The following is a 27,654-nucleotide window of genomic DNA, read 5'->3' on the forward strand; positions in this document are numbered from 1 at the left end:
TGACAGCTGTGTACTGTCAATAGGCTGACCAATGACGGACCCTGGCATACCCTCCTGTGCCATTACACAGATGTCATCATTATCAGTACCCGTGGCACATGATTCAGGTTCCCTGCTGCATGACACCAGAGCAGCACCAGAACCTGTGGGAGGGAAACAGGAAACACAGTTTACAATGTCTACACAATGTTACCAGTGATGCACACATGCACACATGCACAGGTGCACACATGCACAGGTGCACACATGCACACATGCACATATGCACAGGTACACACATGCACAGGTGCACACATGCACACATGCACACATTCACAGGTGCACACATGCACACATGCACACATGCACACATGCACACATGCACACTTGCACACAGTTGCACACAGTTGCACACTTGCACACAGTTGCACACTTGCACACAGTTGCACACTTGCACATTACTCAGTATGCAAGATATCAACACACAGACACAGACACACCTGCATGCATACACAGAGCACTACTAAGTGAGCCTAATATTACTATTACTATCAAGACTATTAAAGGTATTGTTAATACACACTCACCAGCATGGATAGGCTGCATTGCTGTTACACCGGAGGGACCTGCAGAAGTGAGGAAATTAATGTCAGTGGGCACAACTGTGCCATTGTTACTGAGTATGATACAGGTCAGTAGTACAACAGTTGCCTTTCACAGGTCAGCTGCTGATATTGAGAATATCACACTTGCACATTAAATACTATGATGACAGCTACAAACCAAGGACACACCTCTCACATGCATTAACTACCAGTGTACACAACAGTCAACTATACATATGGCATATTACCTGCATGCTCGTAGTCTTGCTGCTGTGTGGCTCCAGCCTCCATCATAATGCAGGTCTGCTGCTGTTGTTGTTGTTGGCGGGCTGGAGCCACAACACTTATGAGTAGTCCCTCCAGTTTGGTGAGTGGGGGATGTGTAGCCACCCCACCAACTGTGGCAACCTGTTGCCTGTGGATATCCGACGCACGCTAATGGACATTTCTGATTAAATCACTGCAGTGATGTCGTACCTGCTCATATGTCCTATTATGCGTGCCTATGTCATTTACCCGACGGACCAGGTCTTGCCACAGTGCAGCCCTCTCCTGCTGATTCTGGCTGGTGCGGAAAAGAGTATTGCATAATCCCGCACCAGGCTCTGGTGTATTTCCTCATCCTCAGCTGCAGAGTACGCTGGATTGCGCTGGTGACCATGGTCCTGAAAAAGGAAATAACATGATATCAACAAAATATGTCAGCAGAATTTGGCACACATACTACACATGCTACTCGACTGTTGTGCTACAACATATCTCACATATATAGCATCTGTCTGTCTATTGGTGGATACACATGTAAATGGCCAGGTATCAGTGCTCAGCCAACAACTGTGCAACAGTACCTGGCACACTCCATACGACATACTACCAAACTCCAGCAGTCAGAACACTGATTCAGGTCCAAAGCACCTCCTCACTCTGGGGGTTTGTATCGAGGTACTGTATGGGGTACATCATCAACTACTGTGAGCTGACCACAAACTAATTGCCCTGGATATACATATCCCACCTCCACCACCAGCACAAACAACTACAGTGAATAACATTTCAAATGCAAACTTTACACTTCGTAACACTGACATGGTATCCTTTAAGCCCACTGGGCCAGTGGAAGACACAACCCACAATGCTGACCCCTTCACAAATGATTTCTACGGACATCTCCGAGAATGCATGGATCATGCAATCCCATATAAGACCAAGACACTCTCCACAAAGGGAAAGCATCCTGTCTGGTGGACCCCAGCCATAGACAGATTGTATAACAAAAGATGGAAGCTACTGCAAGACAGAGCATAATTCCATAAAGGGAAGGCATGTCTGATCAGCACTAGTAAGGAGCTATTTTCTCTCATACAAACATCCATGGGCAACTTTGAGAGGGAAATCAATGGGGACACTACAGATAACCACAAGGCCTTCTTCAGTTATGTTAGCAACCTGGTCAGAAACCCTCCAATATGTTCATAGTTAGTACACAACAACAAATAATTCACTGAACCCACATATATTGGCAACATTGTGGCAGACAGGTTCAGTGCAAGTTTCCCCCCTCCCTCTCCCCCAAACTAAGACATACTTATCCCAGCTGACTATAACCTCCCTGTCATCACAGATGTCCAGGTGAGAGCCGCCCTCAGAAAAGCAGAAAACACAGCATCAATGGGACCTGATGGTATCCCCGGTTGCATGCTACATGAACTCCAAGAGGAACTAAACACACATATAGAAGTGCTATGTAACACTAGCCTGACTACAGGATATGTACCTGTACACTGGCGTACAGCAGCAGTGGTTCCACTCCACGAAGGAGGCACCTCTACATACCAATACAATACAACACAATACAATACATTACAATACAACACAATACAATATGCTATTGCCCCTGGGACTACAGCAGCATACTGTTCTGCTACACTGACCATTGTGACACATGTGATGAGATGGTACCTGCTCCTGTCAAACAGTTACACAGGGTGACTCATATGGCATATTACCTATCTGACTAACATTCAGCAGGGGTATGTGTGACATGTACTCATGGGGAGTCTTGCTTCTTAATGCTGTGTGGTTTATTGCAGGGTATGTCTTATCTGTGGGTAGGAACCTGTACCTCTGCCATGTGCTCTCTACTGCAGTGTCACGGACAACACACAGCAGTCATTTAGGTTGTGGATGGTGAGAGGTGTTACTATGGTTGTTGCACATCTGTCATGGGTGTGACTTAAGTATGTAAATCCAGGAGTGGTAACCTCTATGTGGGTAGTATATGTGTACTCTGTGGTGTTGTCAGTCACTGTGCATTGGTAATGTGTTTGAGTGCATTGTCACAGTGTTGTACATGTCACTGTGTCCTTCTCCATATCTGTAGCTGTCATGTGAGGTACATACCGTGGCAGCCATTGTGTGGTGTGGAGGGGTACACTGATCTACATGTCCATAGCTGACACACCATGTCTGCTGACACATACCATGTGCAGGTATTCCAGTAATAGTGTGCCACTGTGACTATCATTGGGAGGACTATTGTACACATTTATGACCCTGTTCACCCCTGACACATGCAGTGGTGGGCAGCCAATCATATATCTGGTGGTTACTGGTGTAGGTGATTTGAAATGGGGCATGGTACTCCAGTTTCGACACTGGTGTTCACTCCATGCCTTTGTCACCAGGCACCTGTTGCAATACATCTGTACACATGTGCCTCACTCAGAATATATATACATCTCTCTCTCTCTCTCTCTCTCTATATATATATATATATATATATATATATGTCTATATATATATATATATATATATATATATATATATATGTCTGTACACATATACACATATACATATCGATGTACATATATTGCTCTGGATATGGAGGGGGGTGTGACAGAGAGGGGGTGAGAGTGACAAAGGGGGTGGGACAGGGGGAGTGTGAGATCGTCATATACAGTCATATCTGTAGATAGTCAGATCTGTCTGTCTATGTATATGTATCTACATATATCTATATCTGTATGTGTGTATTGCATATATATGTTTCTACATATTCTATCTATCTACATCTGTCTATGTATTCCTACATCCCTCTCTATGTATGTATACATATATGCATATTCTATATATATATATATATATATATATATATATATATATACATACATACATACATACATATATTGACATACATACGTATCCATATGATAGAAAGGTATATCAACATGTTTGTTTACAAAACTGTATACACACACTAACATACTGCTAAACATACATAACTGTGAAACCTACTTTGTACATTGCACTACAACCTACATTCAACCTACATTGATATGTGCACATAGATGCCCTCACATACATATGTATGTACAGCCTTCACTGATAGTTGCTGTATGTCCCCTGCCCTATGCACATCTTCATATACATATGGATACAGACCAATGACACATATGGAGGGTTCACAGTATGTAGAATTTTAAAGTATTACTTTACATTACCTGTGTTTTTCACGGCTGCTTGCGTTGCCGTTTGGTTTGGTGTCCTGCTGCTTCAGTTGGCAGTTGTCTGCTTTCGAGTGGGTATTGATGACTGGTTTTGTTTGTGTATGTTTTTTTTCTCTCTCTCTCTCTCTCTGTCTCTCCCTACCTCCACAGGGTGCAATGAAAGTATTGCATGTGTGGACTGGGAGTACAGCATGCTTTTGTAGGTATCTGCATATGTCCATGTGATGGCCTCTGCGCCAATTGTTAGCCAGCATTTGCTAATTGCATGCAGCCAGTTGTGTACTGATTGCAGTTCTCACTGTGATTCCAGGACAGTGCTATAAAAAGGTATGTGAGACAGGCGTAGCCCTTTCAGAGTTTAAGGGCAGGGACCATGCTGGTATGCTGTGGACACTGTTCTGTGAGTGTAAAGGTTAGTATCTCTCTCATATTTCTGGCTGTGTTGTAGATTAACATTTCTCCATTCATTTCTCCAGTTTCCTGTACTAAGTGTGTATGTACACTGACACCTAAGACTACTACTACTGTTAATGTGGGTGTGTGTGCTTTCCTGTGGGACATGTGGTGTAACTGGTATATAGCAGTGGCTCTTGCACTTTGTTGCTATAGCTTCAATATTTGCTCTTTATATTCACTACCTGTATGCCTGCTAGGTGTCTTGACTGTAGTGTGTTGCTGTGGCTTTCCTAATTTCCATGTACATTCACACCTTGGAATGCTTGCTGTATCTGCTAGGGTGTTACTGCATGCAGTGTGGTCTGGCCATGGTGTGGGCCTTGACATCTATTAGGGTATTTGAGTATGCTGCTGAGCAGGCCCCAGAGACTCTCAGGTGCATCTTTTATCTGCCTCATGGAATGGTACATATCAGTGGGGTACACCCATTAAATTGTCTGTTATTCTGCAGTTGTGACTGTGGGATAGCATGAGCATATGTATTACTACACTATTTCTGCCATGCAAGTGATGCATACTTTCAGTACTTCATAGTTACCATTGCATGTGTTGTAACACCTTTCTGCCTACTGTTTGTACATTTCACAGGAAGTCTGTGGGGCATCCCTGTAACTCAGTCACTGTTGCTATGTCTAGGCTCTTAACTATTCAAATATGGCAGTGTCAGACCTCTCAAGTATACAGATATTTGCAGATTGTCCACATTTTGCCTCATATTTTGGTCAATATCTCATAAACAGCTTTTTCTGGCAAATCACTCTGGGCTCAAGTCAGACTATAGTGACAAACATTTCAGTTTCAGACTTCATACCCTTCCAAACATCCAACAAAATGCAGAACCTGTTACTCTCTCAACTGTCTAAGTTTGTTGTAGCATTATTTGGAATGTGTCCCTGTTTTTGGGCCTTTGCTCCACATTTTTTATTACTTAGTCCGGATGTGTTCCTGTAAGAGGTTGTGGGGTATGGGCAGTGATTATTCTGCTGTGAGTATGTGTGTGGCTTGCAAGATGCTACAGTGACATTATTACCTACTAGCTACCAACTAGCATGGCTGTTTCTGTTCACACACTACTATTCTAGAAATCAACTACATTTGACAGTAAATATACATGACATGCTTTGTGTACTACACATCCTATATTCCCTTTACATTCATTCCTACTATTACATGATATATTTATTGTAGCACAATGTTCTTATATAACAGTCATGGCTTAGTGGTAAGTCATGCAGACAACTGTTTCCAAGGTCCTGGGTTCGGGACTGACAGTGGGATTTTATTTTACTTTTGAGCAGACTACAGGACTTGTCATTCAGAGTGACTAAGGCACTTTTAAGCAGTTATAACTGGGTTAGTGCTGGTTTGCACGGAGCTCACGCATGCGCACTGGTGTTCAGCTCCGCGCACACCCACTTACAACTGCTTAAAAGTGCTTACTCTTGCGCACACCCGCACTATTTTCTTTGAAAGAAATGAAAATGGGGAGACAGGAAACTGGTGAAAAAGGGGTCACAAAGAGGGTAAGACAGTAGGGAAACAAGCTCGGGTTTTGCAGGAGGGATGTAGGTAAAGCCCATAGCTGCCCATTTCTTCATCATCAACAGCTGTGCATATGTTTGTAATTTGGTGTGACATTTGAAACCTTCCACCCCTGAGAGAGGTGTAAGGACAACAATAATACTTGTTGCACAGCCAATTGTAATTGACAGTTTCCATGTCCAGCAGACATGTGTGCGAAATGGGCAGCTATGTATGGGGCGTAATTTTTTTGTGGGTACAGAGTGCCCCTTTTTTTTCAGGTGAGAGTGGTATGTCAGGTACAGGAAGTCGGTATAGCTGGGGAGGTAGGTTGGGTAGGTTAACAGACAAGACAAACAAGACGCATACAGGGGCGGTGTATGACACATGTGGGGGGGTTACACAGTTGACGGGGACGGATGTTTGGATATCTAGAGCCCATAAGCCCACAGATGGCAACAGTGGAACTGATATCCCCACCCATGGGCAGTTGCCACTGTGCCTTCACGGCCCAGGACGGGGCTGTGCTGGGGGCTGTGTAGGCCAGGCAGCAGGCACGCCCGTTAGTTGTGCCACCTGTGCCTCAGGCTGGCGTAGGGGCCCAAGAACAGCTTCCCAGATCTCCCTATGCACCACAGTCCGGACACTACGGAGGGTGAGTGGATGTTCTCCTCCGGCCACACTTGCAGAGGGGGGACGAGCCCCATCCCCTGCAGCGCTTCCACCCGCAGGTGGCACAGGGCCACCGGAGGAGGGTCCGGCCTGGGCACTACTGCCAGGTGCACTCGCCAGCTGAGGAGGGAGAGGTGGGTCTGCTGGAACCCGCCTTCCCTGTCATCCTATGTTTTGCATTATGTCATGACAGTTTGGGTTAGTAACATACAATACCATTCACAATTAGTTGTAACAGCATGCATTAGTATTCCCATTAACCAAACACCCAGATATTCAAACCATTGAACAGCAAGCATAACACATGCATATTTTGAACAGCAATACACAGTCCAACAACATGCAGGGTTGATTGATGGCAACAGGCCATCAGGTTTGGATGTATGAACAGGGCAGATGCATCAACGTACCTGCAAATATGTATGAACCAACAAGACAAATGTCCAGGGGTGTTAATTGTGATTGCACATACCAATTTCACATGGAATGGATTATGTGTGGTTATAGGGTAGGGTGAAGAAAATTTAATTAACAACTTCAAATACCAATACATATGCTGTACATTTCTAATAGCTGCAGATATATTCACACTACAGTTCTGCCTACAGTTTCCTATGTGATAACTACTTCAAGTTGGTGATAGGAATGTTACTGCTACATCAATATACATTTTCATTTTTATTCATACACATTCATATCTGGCTCTGTTCAGCAACATCATCCTGCTACATTTGCTTTATATAGCTATAGACAACTGTGGATGTTTGGTATTTCAGACAACCATACTATCTGCATATTGCAGACTGAGAGCAACATATCCAGATTTTGGGATACACATTCCAGCTGCGGTAACATTTTCAACACATTTTACTGTTTGGTTCTGCTTGTCACATTCATTTCATTCTGTACTGACTGCAGTATACTTTATTCAGGAGTTATTACTACTTTATTGGTGGATTCATAACTCTTTCTCACACTCTCACACTTGTTTTATTTTTACAATTCAGGATGGCTTTATTGACATGTTTTACCTGTAGTTATAACAATCCTTTCCAACAGTCTCACTTATGTCATGTTTCTGTATTTCAACAGGGATATATTTCACACATGTGTTTTACTCAGCTTCTGCAGCTGTACTTTTCAGCCTGCTCCAGGTTATGTACTATTATATTACAGGTGGGACATCTTTATTTCAGACTTTATTTCAGACTTGTTTCATTTTTCTGTTTGGATTACAGACTGCATCACACTTTTCTAATCAAGCAATACTTGCAAACCCTCTTACACTGTTACTTGCACATTTTATTACTTAGTGACTACACTGCACTCTTTTGCTAACTGTCATACTTATATATTTATTTACAGTTACAGGGAGAGGATTACTGACCTGCCTGGTGGCACAACCGTGCCAGCCTATCGCCATAGGCTCTACGGTTCGCAGAACGGACACCTGCAGCTGTAATATAAATAAAGTAATATTGGAATATACATCTCCATAATATCAGCTAGGTTAATTTCTTACATAAATAATTACATGTAACTTACTCAGTAGTGGGGCATTGGGCATTTGCCGGGCCTCCTGGATCCAACGGTTCAGTTGGTCCTGCTTCCGTCTCTTCAGGTCCGCATGGTGGTGACGGACCTGCTCACCAGTCCTTGGTATCCCTGTGGCACTGGTGAGATCATGAGCCAACCAGTCCCACGCCTCAGCCCTATATGCTCCCCACAGGACCTGGCCCTGCATGAGTTGGGCCTCATGATTGTGGACAAGAAGCCAATCCATATATTTGGACTCCTCAACGCCCCACCTCTGTGCTTGAAAGCAACTACCCTCACCTACACCTGACATTCTGGCTGCAAGTTGGTTCTACAATCGGTTATGCTGTGTATTCCCGCCTATGGGGCTTATATATGCCGTTTTTCCTGCACGTATCTGTGATTGGCCATTTTGGAATTGTATCAGCTTCACAAAACCTGCTTTGTCATGCTCCTCTTTCTATTCATTCCTATATATATGCTATTACTGCATTTCTAAGTGCAACTGTCATGGCTTAGTGGTTCAGTACCTTGACTATGGTGCATGGTATTCTGGGTTCATACCTGGCCACTGCTTTTTATATTTTATGACTGTCTACACAGGCTAGGAGGTGTGTCTGTGTAAAGGCAGTTTTGTTACAGCTTGCTCAACGTTGCCCGTCAGTTAGCTTGTTGGCACGGTGCGCAGCTCTGCGCAAATGGGTTATGCTGATTTACGCGTCATTTGGCTGTCAGCACGCATATTACGCTCAACTCAGCCATGGGCACACAGTTTCAGTGTGTTAAACCACTGCTCACCTACGGGCACTCATTTTACACCTGTTAAACCACTGCTCACCTACAGGCACTCATTTTACACCTGTTAAACCACTGCTCACCTATGGGCACTCATTTTACACCTGTTAAACCACTGCTCACCTACGGGCAGATGCACTCAACTTGTTAAACTGTAGCTCAGCTATAGGCACATCTGACATTTTTTATTATTTTGTTATCTCACATTTCTTCAAAATATATGGCCCATTTCATTACATTTTACATAAAATAAAATTTTATATGTGTACATATATGTCAGGGACTTGTTTCGTGCTTATTTCACTAAAAATAAAAATTGATGTTGGGGGGGGGGGCTCGAACCATGACTGCCTGCTCTTCAGCCAACGCCTCTACCGCTACGCTATTGCTTCTTGGCTTACTTTGCATATTTAGTTCTTATATGCTTTTCCACTGACTGCTAACTGTGGCTAAGCTACGGGCACACCCGTGCAAACAAGCGCACTCATGGGCAAACATCTTTACATTTAAAAAAAAAATTATAAGATGTTCATGTGTACATTTTATGTTCGTAGTCTGTGGGGGCATGTGTTGTGTTGTATTTATTCACATTTACACGGGCTCTGTCATGGGGGTTTACTTTTGGGACTTTTACTCTTCTGGGGGCATGTCCGTTTGCAGGGCTCGGCCTACGGACATGCCCCCTACTGTCTTCAGTGATTCAGCATGCCCTCATGCATATGCATGACATGCTGACGTCACACCGTTTAACTGCAGCCTCCATGTAAGCCTTGTAACTCTTACACGGAGGCTTCGTGAATCCTGCCCATTGTTGAAAATAGTCATTGCAGAAAATTAAAATAACTCCCAGTACACATGTGCAATATCTAATACTAAACTATATCTGTTTGGGCCTACTGTATGAACAAGTTTTAACTGTGGCCATACATTAAAGATTTCAGGCTACAGCAGGCTACAGGATTATGGATGAAGACATGAGAGAGGCAGCTTCACACCTACAGAAAACCACATCCTAGTGGATACTCTCAGGGCACATGGAAAACATCTGTTTTGGAAAGGGGGATCAATGCAGAGACAGGCAGCAAAGACATGGATTCAAGAAGTGGATGACATTAATGCTGTTGGAAGAAAGACCTGTACGATGGCACAGTGTAGTGCTGGGACACTTTTCAGGCTCATGCCACTCTCTCTCTTAGAGAGTCTAGTAGAGGTGGGTAGAGTACTGCAGGGAAGAATTTCATCAGTACATGGTGGAGGCCAGAGACAATGCCTTAATGATCATTACACATAGTATGATAGCACACACACACAGCATTCATGTCTGCCTCCACGTGCATACCAGTAAAGACTTGCCATTCTCAATTAGGAAACATATTCAGACATTAATGTGGGAGTGTTAACATTCATGGCTGTCACAAGGCCATGGATGACATGATTCTCAAGGTAGTGCTACAACTACAGGTGACAAATCACAAATTAAAGCTGGCAGCATTTATTAGCATTCATCAGCACTTGGTACAAACTCACAGCTGAGTTGACAGGCATCCTTTGCCAGAAGTCTAAAGTGGTTTTGCTTGAATCCACACCATCTAAAGCTAAGAAAAAGAAATTAAGCTTATTTTGACTTTTGATTTGCACTTTTTCATTTCTATTTTACTGTTTCACTGCATTAATTTGTGCCTTTTTGACTGCTTTACTGTTTGTGCCTGCTTATTACCTGCACCTGTTTTGCACTGAAATATTACTTAGTTGGCATAGACTAGATGCATACTTGCTTAATCTATCCTGTTTTTCATACACTTAAACTCAAATCCAGCCATCTTACATTAAGAAGTTCTCCCCTGTACTCTTGTGGCATTAGAGTGTGGATATAGCCTTGTCCGAGCTGGAGATTGCTGGAAGAAGTATCATTGTGTGATTTCCTACTGTCAGACAAGTTTAAAATTGTTAATTTTGCTTGCAATATAAGCCTCTTATTTGTGCTTTTTTTGGCTCAATTAACCAGAGCTGCTCTGCATTTGCCATCCTTTGCCAAAGGTCTGTAGTGTTTCTGCTTGAATCTAAGCCATCCAAAGGTAAGAACAAGAAATTAAGCTTATTTTGAATTTAATCTGTACTTTTACATCTGCAGTTTACTGTTTTACTGCATTCATTTGTGCTTTTTAACTGTTTATGTCTGCTTATTACCTGTATGTTGTTTGCACTGAAATATTGCTTAGCATAAACTAGACCCAGACTTGCTGAATCTAGCCTGTTTTTCATACACGTGAACTCAAATCCAACCAACTTACATTAAGAAGGGCTCCCCTGCACCCTTGTGGCAGAAGAGTGTGAATATAGCATTTTCTGAGCTGAGTATTGCTGCAGAAAGTATCACTGTATGATTTCCTATTGGCAGATTAGTTTAAAACTACCTAATTTCACATGTATTTGCTCGTAGCTGTTTACAGCGCACCTGGAGTTAGCTCTGCCTTGTATAGACACAACCTTGTATAGACACAAATGCCTAGAAACTATTTTTTCCCTAGACACCAATCAGTGACATCCCCCCAGGTACCCTGCTGCTCTGCGGATAGCACAGCTGCACACTTCTGCACTGTAAGCAACTCAGCTGAGCACTGAGAAGTGTCACCCCACTTTTCATCTCTGATCTTCTATAGATTAAGTCCCCTTGTTAATCCCAGAGCAATAGCTGATCTAATTTGTCAGCTCACAAATTTGTGCTTAAGAATTACCTGCTGCTATGGACAGTCAGTTTCCCAACATTTCTCCAGCTAGCTTGATTGACATGGACATCCTGAGGCAATGTAGCAATTGCCTCATGTATACTGAAAACACAGTATATCAGAGATGTAACTATACCATGAAACTAGAATCAGTCCTTTCACATAAACAAGACATCAAATGGGTTGTCAGCACACACACCTCTCCATTCAAACAAGATAATATCAAAACATATAAACCCGCATACTTCGAGGTACTCACTAAGATCCGACCAAAATACCAGAGACCTCCCAAGCACAAACAAAATACATATACTGGTACACGAACAACATCTGCCACTACAGATAACAACACACATATCAGTCACAACAGTTAAGCCCCTTATGCAAAGCACCTCAAAACCTAATGTCCTAGTCATAGGCTACTCAGTAGTGAGACACACAGATGTCCCCCTCATCAGGTTGGACAAGGAGAAGGTCACGGTCAGCTGCCTGCCAAGTGCCAGAATGCATCAAATCATGCACACACTCAAGTCATTCAGCAACAATTACCGTTATGATTCTGTCATAGTACATGTTGGAGTGGACGACTTGAGACATACCTTTCTGGACTACATGAAGAGAGACATGACTCTCAGATTGTGTGTCCCAGGAAAGTGTGTCTCTAGCCCTAAGCAGCATTCTATCTTCACCTAGGATTATGCCACAATACAGGCAAAAAAATTATTGATTTCAATAATTCACTTATCTTCTCGTATCACTCCAGGGGGATCCAGTATCTGACAGTCTGGGGAGGCATGGTCTAAAGACCATGCTGCTCACCAGAGTTGGCCTTCACCTGTCCTCTCAATGCTTTCAGATACTGCCAAAGACACTTTCCTCCCCCATTGTGCCTTTTTTAGGCAGTGTAAAAACAACAAAATTTCTGATGTAAAGGAATATGCTAGAGACAAACTCAAGGTCATGCTTCTTAATGTTAGGAGCCTAAACAGTAAACTACACTCCCTGGAAGAACTCTTCACCTTGGAAGATGCTGACGTCTATGCAGTCGCAAACGCCTGGTTCAAGGCCACAGATATCACGCCGGCCGCACAGGGCTGCAATGCCTTTCACATGTTCAGACCTCAAAATGAGCAAGAAAGAATCAAAGGTGGAGATGTATCCATCCTCATTAAATCCAAATAGACCTAGAGACTGATAAAACAGTATGACTCTCTTGAGCTACTCCATGGCCAAATAACTATAGGCAAAATACCCTACCCCTTCATTGCTAGCTACAGGTCTCCCACCATGAACCAGGAGAAGCATACCACCTACCTGGACTTGCTAGAGTCACTCAGTATACAGCCAAACACCTTGGTCATGGGAGATTTCAACTATCCTTCCATCAACTGGGTGATTTACATGAGCACAAACATGACTGCACTGAAATTCCTGGATTTTGTTAATTCAAATGCCCTGGAACAGTTCGTCTGCACCCCCACAAAGTGCTCAAATGTCCTACACCTACTGCTGACCAATGTGGTGGGTGTCACTGCACTACATCCTGTGTTTTGCCCTCCCTGGTAAGGTCAGACCATAAATCAGTCTTATTTGAAGTAAAGCTTAGACCTGACACCCCTACAAGAGCAAAAAAAAAAAAAAAAAAAAAAAAAAACTGAAACATTTCTCCAAAGCAAACTATAGCCTACTAAGCAATAATATAAAAAGTTTCAAATCCCCTGCTAACAAAGCCAATAATAATTTCTATGCAGAAGAGTATACTTATGCCCTATATAGCCACTTAAACAAATGTATTGACTCAGCTCTACCTGACAGGACTAAAACCAGGTCATTCAAAAAAAAGCAACCCTGGTCAACTGTAAGTATAAATAAGTTATGTAACAAAAGAAAGAAACTGATATCTAAGAACAAATGGAAACTTACTCAACAGAGGATGAATATTCTTCACAGCTTGATCAAGCAAATTAGATATCTTATAAAATCCTCTAAGGCTAGTTATGAGACTAAATTAGCATCCCTAGCTAAAGACAACCATAAGGCATTCTTTAGCTATGTCTGAAACCTAAAAGGAAATACCCAGCTGTGTACAGAACTTATAGTGGATGGTACCACTTACACTGAACCTGAGGAAATTGCCAACCTGCTAGCTGAGAGATTTAGCAATAACCCCCCCTTCTACACCAGCCATACCCCAAAGGATTCCTGACAGCAGTCTTCTACTGAGTATCTCCAAAGAACAGGTTATACAAGTGCTCTCCAAGGCCAAAAAACAAGGCCACAGTGGGACCATATAACATCCCAGGTTGCTAAACAATCTAAAACAAGACCTAGCAGAATCACTTGGCACTCTTTTTAACCATAGCCTAAGCACTGGCTTTGTTCCAGGAGAGTGGAGTGCAGCAACAGTAATCCCGTTGCACAAAGGAGATCCATCAGCTTACCCAGGAAACTATTGATTCAAAAGCCTAACCAGTCTTATCTACAAGGCCATGGAAAGAATCATAGGTTCATAGGTAGGTATTAGGCTATTGGCCCTAGGGCCTATATAAGCCTAGCCAAACGGTACCCTGACTTTTGCCACCCAAGAAAATTATTTTCCTGTGCCCCTGTCAAACAGAGCCACAGAAGTGATCCCCGGGGTGAATTTCCTATCTACCATCCAATCATGGACCTTATCAACAAGGACACAGGTGACCTTCAAACTGTTGATGTGACCTATTTTGGTTTAGTCAATCAAGGGTAGATCTTGCATGTTCAACCTGTTTGAGTTTTTTAAGAATTTCACCAAAGCCTGGATGATAGTAGAGTACTACATACCACCTATTTTGATTTAGCCAAAGCTTTTGATACAATGCCCCACTCAGGGATCATTGAGAAATCCTCTCAACTGGGGATTAATCCATACATCACTAGATGGGTAGTCAACTGGATCTCTGACAGAATGCACACTGTCAAAGTTAGGGAGTCCACCTCCACCAGTAGACCAGTTACCAATGGAACACCACAAGGATCTTTGCTGGGCCCTCTACTGTTTTAAATCTATTTCTCTGAGGTCCAGGTGAAAGTAGATGGCATGTGGCTTACCACGTTTCCAGAAGACTGTAAACTGGGTGCAGTCATAGAGTCCCCCAAAGATGTAAATATATTACAGAAGAGGCTGATGCAGACAAACGATTTTTGCCAAAGTCACAGACTAAATCTAAATGAAAAAAAAAACCTCATTATCCCCTTTGACAAAGATGTAGCTCCTGATAATTATAGCATAGATATAATCCCTCTAAGCTCAAAGCCACAGGTTGATAACAATCTAAATTTTGATCACCATGTGTCCATAATGGTAAGGAAAACCTACTACATTGCACATCTCATAAACAAGGGCATTGCATCCAAGACTAAGGAAGTTTTAACTGCACTGTACTTGACCCTTATCAGACCAGTAATTTAGTACATTGCTCCCACCTGTATGTATCTTACAAGACATCTGCAGCAGCTGGAGAGATCACAGAGGTTTCTAACCAAGAGACTCCAGGGTCTCTAAAATGTGACTTACATGAAAAGACTGAAAGGCCTGTCACTGTACTCTGTATGATACAGGCTGCTAACAGGTGACTTGTACATAGTGTACAGAGCAGTCTCTGACTCTGCCCTAATGGAAATACTACATATCTGCAAATCAAATGGGAGAAGAGTCACTTACTCCAGAGATTTTAACCTAGCCTGAGACATTAACAAAACATGTTGGAAAGACATATATCTCCCAAAGACTGCCACTCCTCTAGATTAAGCTCCAACTTCCCATGAAGCAGAGCTTCTCAGTGACCCTATTTAAGCACAGCTCTATCAATTGGATGAGTGACCATAAATTATCCCTGGGGGTGGCACCAAAGTGCATCATGGACAGGGGTAGTTGATGTTGACCATAGAATTGCTCATCTAACAATGACCAAGTAACTATAGTCAATTAGGGTACACGGGTTGTTACACGGCTAGGCTTGTAAAGACCCTAGGACCATTAGCCTAGTAACCTCCTATGAAACTATGAACCTATGAAATCAGTACTGTCAAATTAGTGTCTAGAAGTTCCCTCTACATCCAGAAGTTCACAGCAATACAATAACTCAGTATCACACTCTCATGCCACCATTTGCTCACATTCACTGGGACAATCACCTACATTATCATTAGGGGACATTGTGTATGACATCTTAGATACATAATTGCATTGCAAACTACATTGTTAAGACTCATGTAAGCATAAAAATACATAGGTACTTATAACATGTGTAAAACTGTGTTGTTACCAGGCAAAATGTAAAAATATATAAATTTGTGGGGGTGGGTCTGGGCACTATGACAAACAAAGCAAATACAGCAATTGATTAGTTTAGCATAAAAAAACAAAAATGTATTTATATAATGGTGAAACTGTTTGATGTATACTAGACCATGAACCACACAGCATAACCTACTAGTAACACTGTGTGCATTTAATTTAATGTATGTGATATTAATGGTACCACTACCCTAATTTCCTTGTCCACAGAGATGGACTATATGCTGTATAAATTTTATTACTAGCTGAAGAAACAGTACCAGGAGCTGAATTGACATAATGGGGAAGCTGAGTACCAGACTGATGCACAATCATGTTGTATAGAATGCAGCACATAGTAAACATCCTGCATGCAGCACCAGGGTTATACTGAAGGGCACCTCGAGACTCACCCATGCAATGTAAATTGGTTTTCAGTGGGTCACTCACTCACTTGATGACAATCCATGTTTGGGACAGGGTGTTGTTGAAGTATTCTTAAATAGCTCCCTCAGGGTTATGGACTAGTGTCATCAGTCAGGTTTTGACTGGGTAGCCTGTATCACCTGGAAAAGAAAAAAGGGGCACACATAGCAAAAGAAGTGTGGTTTAATTCTACACAAAACATTTATCAACTTATACCTACAGAAATTAATATGCCTGTAAAAGTTTGCACTTACCACCAAGGTGACAATGGTGTGTCTTAACATGTAGTAAAAGGAGGAAGAGTGGGCTTGTATACCAGATATGAGAATCATGGACACTGTCAGGATTGCTGGGGATAGCACATTGGTGATGCATCTCCAAGCATCATATACTACCTGGCCATTGACAAAATGGTAGCCCTTCTTGTTCCTATACTGCTCCTCCCCATGGTTGAGATGAGGCCCTAATGGTAACATGGCTGCAATCTGTCACACCAAGCACCTCTGGAAAATGTGCCATCCCATGGAAGGCTGCTATTGCTCTGGCTTGGTCCTGGGGAACACTGGCAGATAAATATTCTGATCCACATGTACCAAGAGTGTATCAAGGAACAGGGAGCAATGCACATCACAGTTCATGGGAATGCAGTTCATCTGACATGTCTTCACATCCCTAGAGTGGTTTCAGGTAGTGTTTACCTGATTTTGCTTTACCATATTTTTCCCATCTACCAAAGATCCATGCAGCGCATTCCCACAATCTCTTATTTTTTAAAGTAAATAAAAATTTGTTAGGTGTGCTTCCAATATGGTGGCACACTCAATACACTCCACCATGCTATTTCTAATTTAACATCATTGCTACATGCAGTTTTAGAAGATACTTCAGTCTTTGAAAAAGAAATCTATGGCCAGTCACGATGATTGGCTACAAGCTTTATCCCTTGTGGTGGTAGCAAAACAGGAAACACTGAATCAGCAAAAGACCTTGTCACCTTGCAAGATGCACAAATCTCAGATCTACATCAGCAAACACATCAAATGGAACTTAAGCTAAATGACCTTGAACCCATTAGCCACAGGATTAATTTGAGAATTATAATCTTGCCAGATGGAAAGGATAGGATACACTAATGGACTTTTTTAAGAAAGCCATCGCTAAACCTTGGAATTTGTCAAATCAACCTGTAATTGAGTGTACACACAGAACTGAATCCAGGTCACAGTCAAATAATTACACTAGGCATGTCGTTGTTCGTTTACTTGATTTTAATGACAGCGAGACAGCATTTAGTAAGTTTAAAGAGCTAAAAAGCTTGGTAATGGGCTGTTCATTGCTGGCTCTGTGGTCTGCTTTTCCCCTAATTAAAGCAATTGTTTGTTTAATAAAAGGAAGGACAAGGTCTCTTATATTAGGAAACTGAGACAGTTGGGCTGTCATTTCCAGCTGCATTTACCGAAGTGCTGGATATTTAACTGAATGATGAGGTGATAACATTTGACAATGCCAATGACATTAATAGTTTTATAGAAACCTTTCTGCTTCAGAAATCAGCTGGTCCTTCATGCGGGGACTTGTGTGAAAAAGAAAGTACATCAGGGACTTGCAACAGGAGAAGAGCTGAAAGGGGTTTCCCCTCTTCCCGGACTTAATCTCCAGCAGGGAAGAAAATGAAGACACCACCTTCCACAGGGCTGAACAACTCCTCTCCTACTAGCTAAGAAGTTCTTCTTCCCACTTTTCCCAAATAACATTATTTTCAGTAGGCACTCTCTGAGAATTGGAACGCTCACTTCTATCACCTCTCTCAGAGGAATTAACTGGATTCAGAAGAAAATTGTCCAGAGACATCTGATTTCCTTCTCTGGTCTCTCTAAAAATCCTTGGAAGATGGTACTGTGGATCAGAAGACATCAAAAACAACGAAAAGGCACCAAGTAACAAGCAGCAAGTAGCAAACAACGACCACAGTATCCAAAAAAGTTCTTTAATAAAATCTCTGACGTCTCGGCCAAAGCCTTCAAGGAGAATAAAATTGTATACAAGCACCCACATTTTATAACAAACTAGTAACTCAATTAAACAATTAAGCAATTAATTAAGCAACACTCTCCAATTGAACTCAGCATTGAGCCCACAAGGAGACATAGTTTTATACTTTAAAATAAGCAGAGCTTCTTTTTGCAGTAACACAGTTTTAACATCCTGCTGACAATACATTATTGGCTTAACTTGTTCTAAAATAGTGGCTTTTAAACCTTCACTATTTTTGTTATGACATTCTAAAAAATGCAAAGCTACAGGGCTTTCAATATTACCATTCTTAATGTCCCTTATATGCTCTAACAATCTCAGTTTGAAAGCCCTTTTTGTTTCTCCTATGTAATACATATTACATGGACAACATAGAGCATAAATAACCCCTACTGACTTACAACAAAACTGCTTAACAGGAGTAAACTTAACATCATTAATGAATGGAAAACAAGATGTAATATATTTGCAACCTTTGCAATTTCCACAAGGGAAAGTGCCAACTTGGCACTAAAAAGCTTGGTAATGGGTTGTTCATTGCTGGCTCTGTGGTCTGCTTTTCCCCTAATTAAAGCAATTGTTTGTTTAATAAAAGGAAGGACAAGGTCTCTTATATTAGGAAACTGAGACAGTTGGGCTGTCATTTCCAGCTACATTTACCGAAGTGCTGGATATTTAACTGAATGATGAGGTGATAACATTTGAAAATGCCAATGACATTAATAGTTTTATAGAAACCTTTCTGCTTCAGAAATCAGCTGGTCCTTCATGCGGGGACTTGTGTGAAAAAGAAAGTACATCAGGGACTTGCAACAGGAGAAGAGCTGAAAGGGGTCTCCCCTCTTCCCGGACTTAATCTCCAGCAGGGAAGAAAATGAAGACACCACCTTCCACAGGGCTGAACAACTCTTCTCCTACTAGCTAAGAAGTAACAAAGCAGTGCATCATTTCCAATTCCCACTCAAAGCAGATGTACTTTTCTACAGACTTTGAAGGATCAAGAAGACAAAGCATTTAACTCTGTGAATCCTGACTTGATGTCAGAAGACTTAGAAACTTTGTCAGGTGCATTTTTCCATGCTGCAAAGGGACAGTAGGATAGTAGAAAGAATCCTTAGGCAAATCTTCAGCCATCTGATCTATAATTTTTGCACATTTCAAAAGATGTTTCTTTTTTCTAGCATGGGGATGGCATGATCATTTTAGAGGTTTGCCTCTCGTTAAAGATGGGATTCTTTATTTTTATGTATGTTGGCTACAGCTTCAAAAGGTGTTTTATCTCCAAGAATGCTGTTATGTTTGAAAAGTACTTTTGTGATTCCTGCAGGTTCCTTATTTATTTGTGGTTGTTCAGACTTAATGTTGTATACTATGCAGTTAGTTCAATGTTGCTGGGGATATACAACTTCTTTTTTTTTTTGTCATCCACAGTATGAGTGTGCAACATGCTGAATAATGAATCACAACTGCAGTTTTATTGCTAGACCTTCAATACTTTCAGCTTCAGGAACAAGGAACGTACATCAGAGTGTTTGAGGTAGTATCCCTATTTTTTCTGTTTATTTTTTCTTGTTGTATTTCTTGTATTGTGCCCATGCACCCCCACTGATTTTTATTTATTTTTTTTGCTGCAATTGATAACCAATTATCTAACATTAAGTAAGACCACATAACATTTGACTTCTGTTTTTGTATTGCACACAGATTTCAGTTTCATACCTAATTGTGATGTACATGTATGCTTAGCCTTTTTACTGATGCTTCCTCATTTAAGATTGCTGCTGCTGCTCAGTGAGCTGTTGAGATTCAAGTATGGATAAAACTATTGCTGCCATATCAAAGTTATGTCTTGGAATATGCATAGCCTTACTTAATGGAATAAGGTTCATGTACACTTTTCTCTCCTTAATGCATGCTCACCCCATGTTGTTTTTCTTCACAAGACTAAACTGAAGGCTACATCTATATCTGAAATATTTAACAAGTAGAAGGGCTAGGATGAGGCCAGTTGTGCTAGGCTAGTAGGATACTATTGCACTTAGTCACCTATCACTACATTGATCCCTTTAAGCCAGATTCAAGGACAAGAAGGGCAGATGGATAATACTCAAGGCGTCTATGGATAATGGCATATTACTATAGCTAACTTTTATGGATCAAATATTTATGCTGTAGATGTCTTAATCAGTTTGCAGGTACATTAGATCATATATTCAATTATCAATATTTGGGTGATATTAATGTAGTCCTTAATCTGCAATTGGACAAATGACTGCATAGCAGAACAAAACTATAATAAGTATCTCAGTCATTAACTAATCTCCTCATTGATTTATCAATACTTGAATGGCTTTGCATCCAGATATACAGGACTATGCATGTTTGCTGTTGTATGGGTTGTGTTCCTAGGTTAGATTATATTCTAATTACTTGCATCTGTTTATCCTTTTTTAAACTTTATCCCTTGGATATTCTACACCTCACTGGGGAAGGGCATTGGACTTTGTTATGTTGTGCAAACCCAAAGAAACAGAGAAAATAGAATGTGCTCTTATAACCTTTGTAAAAAATAACACCATTGGTGGTAAGGACTTTGGCCAACACTGGGAGGATTTTAAATACTTCATTAGACGCCCTGCCCAAGAGTTATGGAAGGAGAAGAATGTGAGAAGAACCAGGAAAATTAAAGAGTTGGAGTAGATGATCAAGAGGAGGGAATTAGCCTATAAGTGGATGGGTCATACGGATCAGGTTCTCTGCTAGGAGATTTTACAGATTAAGAAGGAGTGTGAGGTACTGTATGTGGCTGGGGGAGGATAGATGGGGGAGATAGAAGTCTTAAGCTTGAGCTAAAGGCATTATGCCACCAACATGTTTGGCTCATTGTGTAAAGGAAAGGAGAAGAGATTGTCATATTATGGCCCTTTCAGATGACCAGTGATCCTCAAAACACGTCATTTTTATTAATGATATTATGGATAAGCTCTATAAAACACTGTATTCATAACAAGCTTGTTCCAGCTGTCAACAAAGGAAGTTATTCCTACAAGATGTCACTCTCCCAAAGGTATATTGAAATAATCTGAAACTTTTAAATGCCCTATCACACTTACAGATATACAGTCTGCCATCCAGTCCATGCCAAAGGCAAGGTGCAAGACCCAGATGGAATCCTGGTGGATTTCTATGCCACTGTTTCTGATGTACTTTTTAAAGGATTTCTGGCATTATATGAATTTCTTGAATACTGTGGAATCTTCCCTGTACCTTCCAGTTGGCATCTACCATACAGCTGACATTGGGATAATGTACTATCACTGTTTTAAAGATGAAAACTAAAGTCTTTGCAAATATTTTGGTGCACCACTTTGAGAAAATATTCTTACTCTGATCCACCTTTCACAGCAGGGTTTTGTCAAAGGAAAGCAAGGATAGGCAGAACTGATGGGTCTTTCCCTTAATATTACCCAGTTTTGCAAAGTACAAAAACACCCCATGGATTTCAAGAAGGCTTTTGACTGTCTAGAAACGGAGTTTCTTTGGTATGTTCTTACAGCTTTTGGGATCCTGGCCTCATTTCTGGAATGATGTATACTCTCCTTCAATAGTTCTTTTACCCAGGCTATGAATAGGATGACTTCTCAATCATTTGAGTTTCAGAGAGTTACCGATCAGGGTTGTCTTTTATTCCCCACTTTCTTTTATGCTTGTGACTGAAACTCTCTCACTCTTTCTCTCCATATTCACACCATCACTACAAAGAGGCTGCCATAAAACTTAATGACAGTATCCTGTATTCCTTCTCCTGGTTTTGGACAATGGGGTTTTATGAGTTAGTCATCCTCATCTTAGTGTTATTCTTACTTTTTTTTTTTTAGATCTTTCTGGTACTTTCTCAGAGGCTAACCCTAAACCATCATAAATGTAAGTTATTGCCTCTCAACTAATGTGTGGCACACCAAAAACATTTATTTCTAGAAAAGAATGTTGTGTTTGCCACCCCCATATGTATATGGAAATATACATTTCTACACATATATGGAATCTTCCTGAGATTAACCTTAATTTTGTACCATTTTAGATCTATTTTTCTGGGTGAAAAAGACTAAATATATCCTTTCAAGCCAAAATGTGAGCTATTAAAATGTTTTTACTTCCTAAATATTTTTTTATGCCAGGCATATTCCATTCTTAGATAGATTCTAGTACTCAGATATATTCCAAAAATTATTTCTTTCCTTTTTGTGGGATAGCAAGCCTCCTTGTTTCCCTCACAAGATGTTGTTGGAAACAGTTATCAAAAGTGGGCAAGGGGTTCTAGACCTTAGAAAATACACAAGAGCATCTTCCAGTGCACAAACCCTACATTCTAGAACATTATGAACGTCTAGACTGGTATCAGTGGAAATACAGAGCATTCTGTTGCAGAAATAGTTTTTACCTCAGGATAGGTGAAACATGATCTGGTGCTTTGGCGATAAGGAAATTGCTGATTTGAGTATAATATTTAGCTTTAAAGATAGTATCACTTGCTGTTTGCAGGATAGACTCTCAGACAGTATCACATAGGACATTCATCTATTTATTGGCAACAGTTGATTGACAGGGATGTCGTCTTCTGAAGGGACCTATACTCTGGACCAGGCAAGTCTGTTAACTTTTCAGGAATGCAGTGTTTTGCTGCAAGGAGTTGCTGTAACATTTTGGCAATACCTTCAGCTGCAGTCCTTTCATTAATTTATTGACACTAGAACCCCAACTTAGCTACAAGCAGTTTCATCTACTTTGCAACTTTATTTTTAATTTCTGCTCAATTACATAAAGAACTCAGCAAAAGTGAATACTACCACTCCCCAAAGGGGGAAAAAAGAAAAATAAAAGCAAAGAACAGAAAAAAAATAGAAATACAAATTATTCTTCAAAACTGTTATACATACATTTGATAAATAAACTCTGTCATTCTTATATAGAAGATTCAGGCATTATATCAGCTTTCCCATTCTGATGAGTCATTATTTTAGTTACTGTATAAGCAAAGTTTATCTTTAATTTATTCTCAAAAGAATATGAGAAATTCATCTCAAGTAATAAATTATATGCTGTGTATTTATTTATCATCTCCTAACAGTCTTATCAAATTGTATACATCTATACACATGTCCACCAACAAAGTTTTAAATTAGTTGTCTCAAAAGTATAATGTCAATATTTTGCATTAGTACTTAAATGCATCTAAAACAATCTATTAGGGATAATATGGATCCCATACAGGATCTTATATCAAATCAATTTATTATTGCTTTATGATTTTTTTTATTACCCGATGTTTTTCTCGATTTGTGATATTTTATTTTTATCTTCAATTCATTTCCTCAGTTGCGACTCCTCAAATATAACTTTCTTTCAACAATATCCCATTAAGCAGAATATAAAATAATTTTTTTTAACTTCCAATAGCTAGATTTCTTTTACTTTTAAAACATAAGTCATCTTAAAATAAAACTGTGAATTAATCATATAACGAATTTTCAAAATGAATAACTATCTCATCGATAACCTTAAAATCCAGTCATGTAATGTTACCTATATTAAAATCCATATGCCCCAAGACAGGCTAACATTTAATAATACTATGTTTTTCCCAAGGTATTTCTACTTTTTTAAATAATTTATCAAATTAATCACTCAATTGAAATACTTCCTTTAGTCTATTAATTTGACCTGATTTTAAATTTATTAATAAAGCGATCAGACACCAACTTAAACTCAGACTTGTTCTCATTAATATATAAATTAGCTTCTCCTCATATTGTGAAGTAAATATATTCAAAAACTGAATTGCAAATATATACTTCTAAATATTAACTAAAGCAACTCCTCCTTGTGATACAGACAATATACATAGACCACCAGTGATGCAGACAGGTCAAAACTCTGGTAACCAATCAGAATCAAGCCAGGCCACCTGGAACGCCTGCCCACACAAGCAGAAACATTCTATTACTTTCATAAGCTGAATGGAAGAAAATGCTTATTTAAAACTTCCAAACTTGAATAATAGTAAAATATAAACAGAACCTCCAATAAAAATACCATAAACTTTATTCAGAAAATGAAAATAAAACAGAAGAACTGAGCACTCCCATCCAAAATGATCTGGACATCATCAAAGTTTTTTAAACTACAGCTCTGTCCCTTTTATAATATAGAAAGTCAGTTGAATTACTTCAGTTAAAATGGTTCTAATTAAAACATTGATGCCTTAAAGGAAACTGCCAGTGACGTACTGAAAACTAAGACAATAAATCAAAATGTAATGTTATTACTTTGTTAAATGCTACAATTCAAACCATTAAAACATCATGCAAAGTCATATAAATATATAAAACTGTGGGGTAACAATATAAAATCATCATTCTTGTGGAAAACACTCTAAAATGCAAAATATTTAAATTATATATGCATCCAATTTAAAACAACATAAAAACATAGCATTAAAAATGTACAGATAAAATCCAGGTCCTATCCCATTAATGTTTGCACCAAGGTGATATGTTTAAAATACTAAAATGTTTTACTCTTAAAAGATCAACTTAATTTAGTAGCCCTATCCTTAACAACACTTATGTGTTCAAAGTGTTTTTATTGATTTTTAAAACAATCATTTAAACAACAAAATAGTAAACTATATACAAAATTTAGAAAGGCCTAAAGCACTGTATGAAAAAAATAAAGAAAAAGGGATAACAACACTTATGATAGATACAGAGTAGTTCAAATCAGGGGGTTGGCATGCATTTAATCTAAGTTGCCACAGCAGTACCTATGTTTCTAACTTAATGGCATTATTACCACCTCTAACAGAGTTAAAGGCTTGGTCAATGATGAAGAATCTAAATATTTTAAAATTAGGATGTAATACTGAGTGTCTATACAAGGCATTAGTGGAGTTCCATTTTTTAAAATCATAAAGATGCTGGAATTCCAAGATGGTGGATATTCAGTAAACACTCTCTCCACGAAGCTCCTAACAAAATTCAAATATCCTAGCTCAAAGCCAATTATTCTTGAACAAGAAGATCTTAAAGAATACTGCACTGCATCTTCAGTGTTAATTTCAGCTTGGATCTCAAATAAGAACAGATTGGAGAAATAAGCAAATCTTAAAGCCTGAGCAGCCTTTGGGGTTACACCCCTTGGAAGACTAGGCCTGTAGCAAGCAATTTCATTCCTCAAGTGCAAATATGGTCTGGGAAAACACTAGAAATGTCTAAAGAAACAGAAATAATGGAGACTGAGACCACAAAAACAAAAATATCTGCAATAGCCTCACCTGAGAATGACACGGGTTCCAAAAGACAAAAGACTACCAGACTGCAGAAATCCATGAAAACAATGGCTAAGCAGAAGTCTGAATCTAATTTCCAAATGGAGGAACTAAAGCAAGCTCTCCTTTCTCTTCAAGCAGCAATCTGAACTTTTCTGTTCAGCTCTCTAACTTCAGTTAAATATTGAACCAGATAGCAGAGCGCATGGATACCATTGAATCTAAAACACAAGACAATGAATATCAAATCGGTAAACTAAAAGAAGAAATTGGTGCAAAAAAATGACATAATACTGGAAATGCAACAGAAACTGGTTGATTTAGAAGCTAGAAGCTGCTGGAATAATATACTGATCAGAGGGTTACCGGAGGGCTATGGATACAGTCAGCTATCAACAGTCATTAATCAGATATTCAGAAGTTTTTTTCCCAAAAGAAGATCACTCTAAAGAAATAGTCATAGAAAGGCCCATCGCTCATTGTACAAAAAACAATTCACAAGTATTCCCAGACAGATCTATGTAAAACTCTTAAATTACCAGGGTACACAAAAAATTCTGACAGCAGCCAAAAAGCAAAAACAAGTAACATGGAATGAAATAAAGATTACAATGGCACAAGACCTGCCTCTTGAAATTAAAAAGAAACATCAATGCCTCTCCCCATACTGTGCTGACATGATCAGTCACAAAATGAAATTCCAAATGCGTTACCCAAACACACTCATATTTCATCATAAAGACATTGAATATGCTGTTAACTCACCCAAAGAAGCGAAGGCTGGATTTATTAAATGTTTTGACAGAACTCTAGAAGTATAGACATCCTTGGGAGGAGGCATACTTTCCAAAGAGGCGGTAACATTTGTGGCTTCTTCTCTTTATGCTTCACATAGCTTTAACTGCTGTGTTTTGTGTTTATTCCTATTTCTTAATAACTGGATGTACACACTCTGCCTGAAGATTATAGCAGGGGAATGATTAATACTCTGTGTGCTGTCCAGTAGAGCCCATTTAATGTAACAACTTCTTGCATTGCAAGTTCACCCTAGCATTGTGATGTCAACAGGATACAATGCAAAGCAGCAAATCTTGATGGCAGAATCCTTGGAAATGCCTGGACTTATATAAAACATGCTCGGAAAAGGAAAATGACTCGACTTCAAAGTAAGGAGATTTCAAGGAGCTTACTGTTGTAATTTCAAGTGTTCCTACTTTATTACTGCTGAATAACTCTAGCTTAAAGGGTCTTTGTATGTGCATGTTTTTTTTTTATCCTTCTAAGGAGGTGAACAAAGAGACTATAGGTGTAATTACTGTGTCTCCTTCTACACTGATTGTTCACTATCCAATTAAGCTAGTAGTCAAGTTATGTGAGCAGCCTCGAACCTTTCCTTTGTCCATGTAGAATATTTTAGACTGACTTTGATTAGTTGATTTTCACATCAGTTGTATAGGCAAGATTGTGTTCTTACCCCATATCTCTATATTTGACTGATCAAACTTTAACAGATATGATGTTTCATAGGTTCATAGGTTCATAGGTTCATACTAGGCTATCTGCCCTAGGGCATTTATAAGCCTAGCCAGAATGTGTTTGACTTTCGCCACCCATTTTAAATTTATTTTGCTAAGCCCTTTTTCGAGGTTAGTATACTGTGCCTCTGTCTAACAGTGACACAGAAGTGATACCGGGGTAAACCTACGATCTCCCATCCACTCATCAAGATTCCTCTTGAAGAGAGTCAATGAGGGACTCT

Source organism: Protopterus annectens, chromosome 1.part1 (assembly GCF_019279795.1).
Source record: "Protopterus annectens isolate FY-2018-M chromosome 1.part1, PAN1.0, whole genome shotgun sequence".
Taxonomy (NCBI): domain Eukaryota; kingdom Metazoa; phylum Chordata; order Ceratodontiformes; family Protopteridae; genus Protopterus; species Protopterus annectens.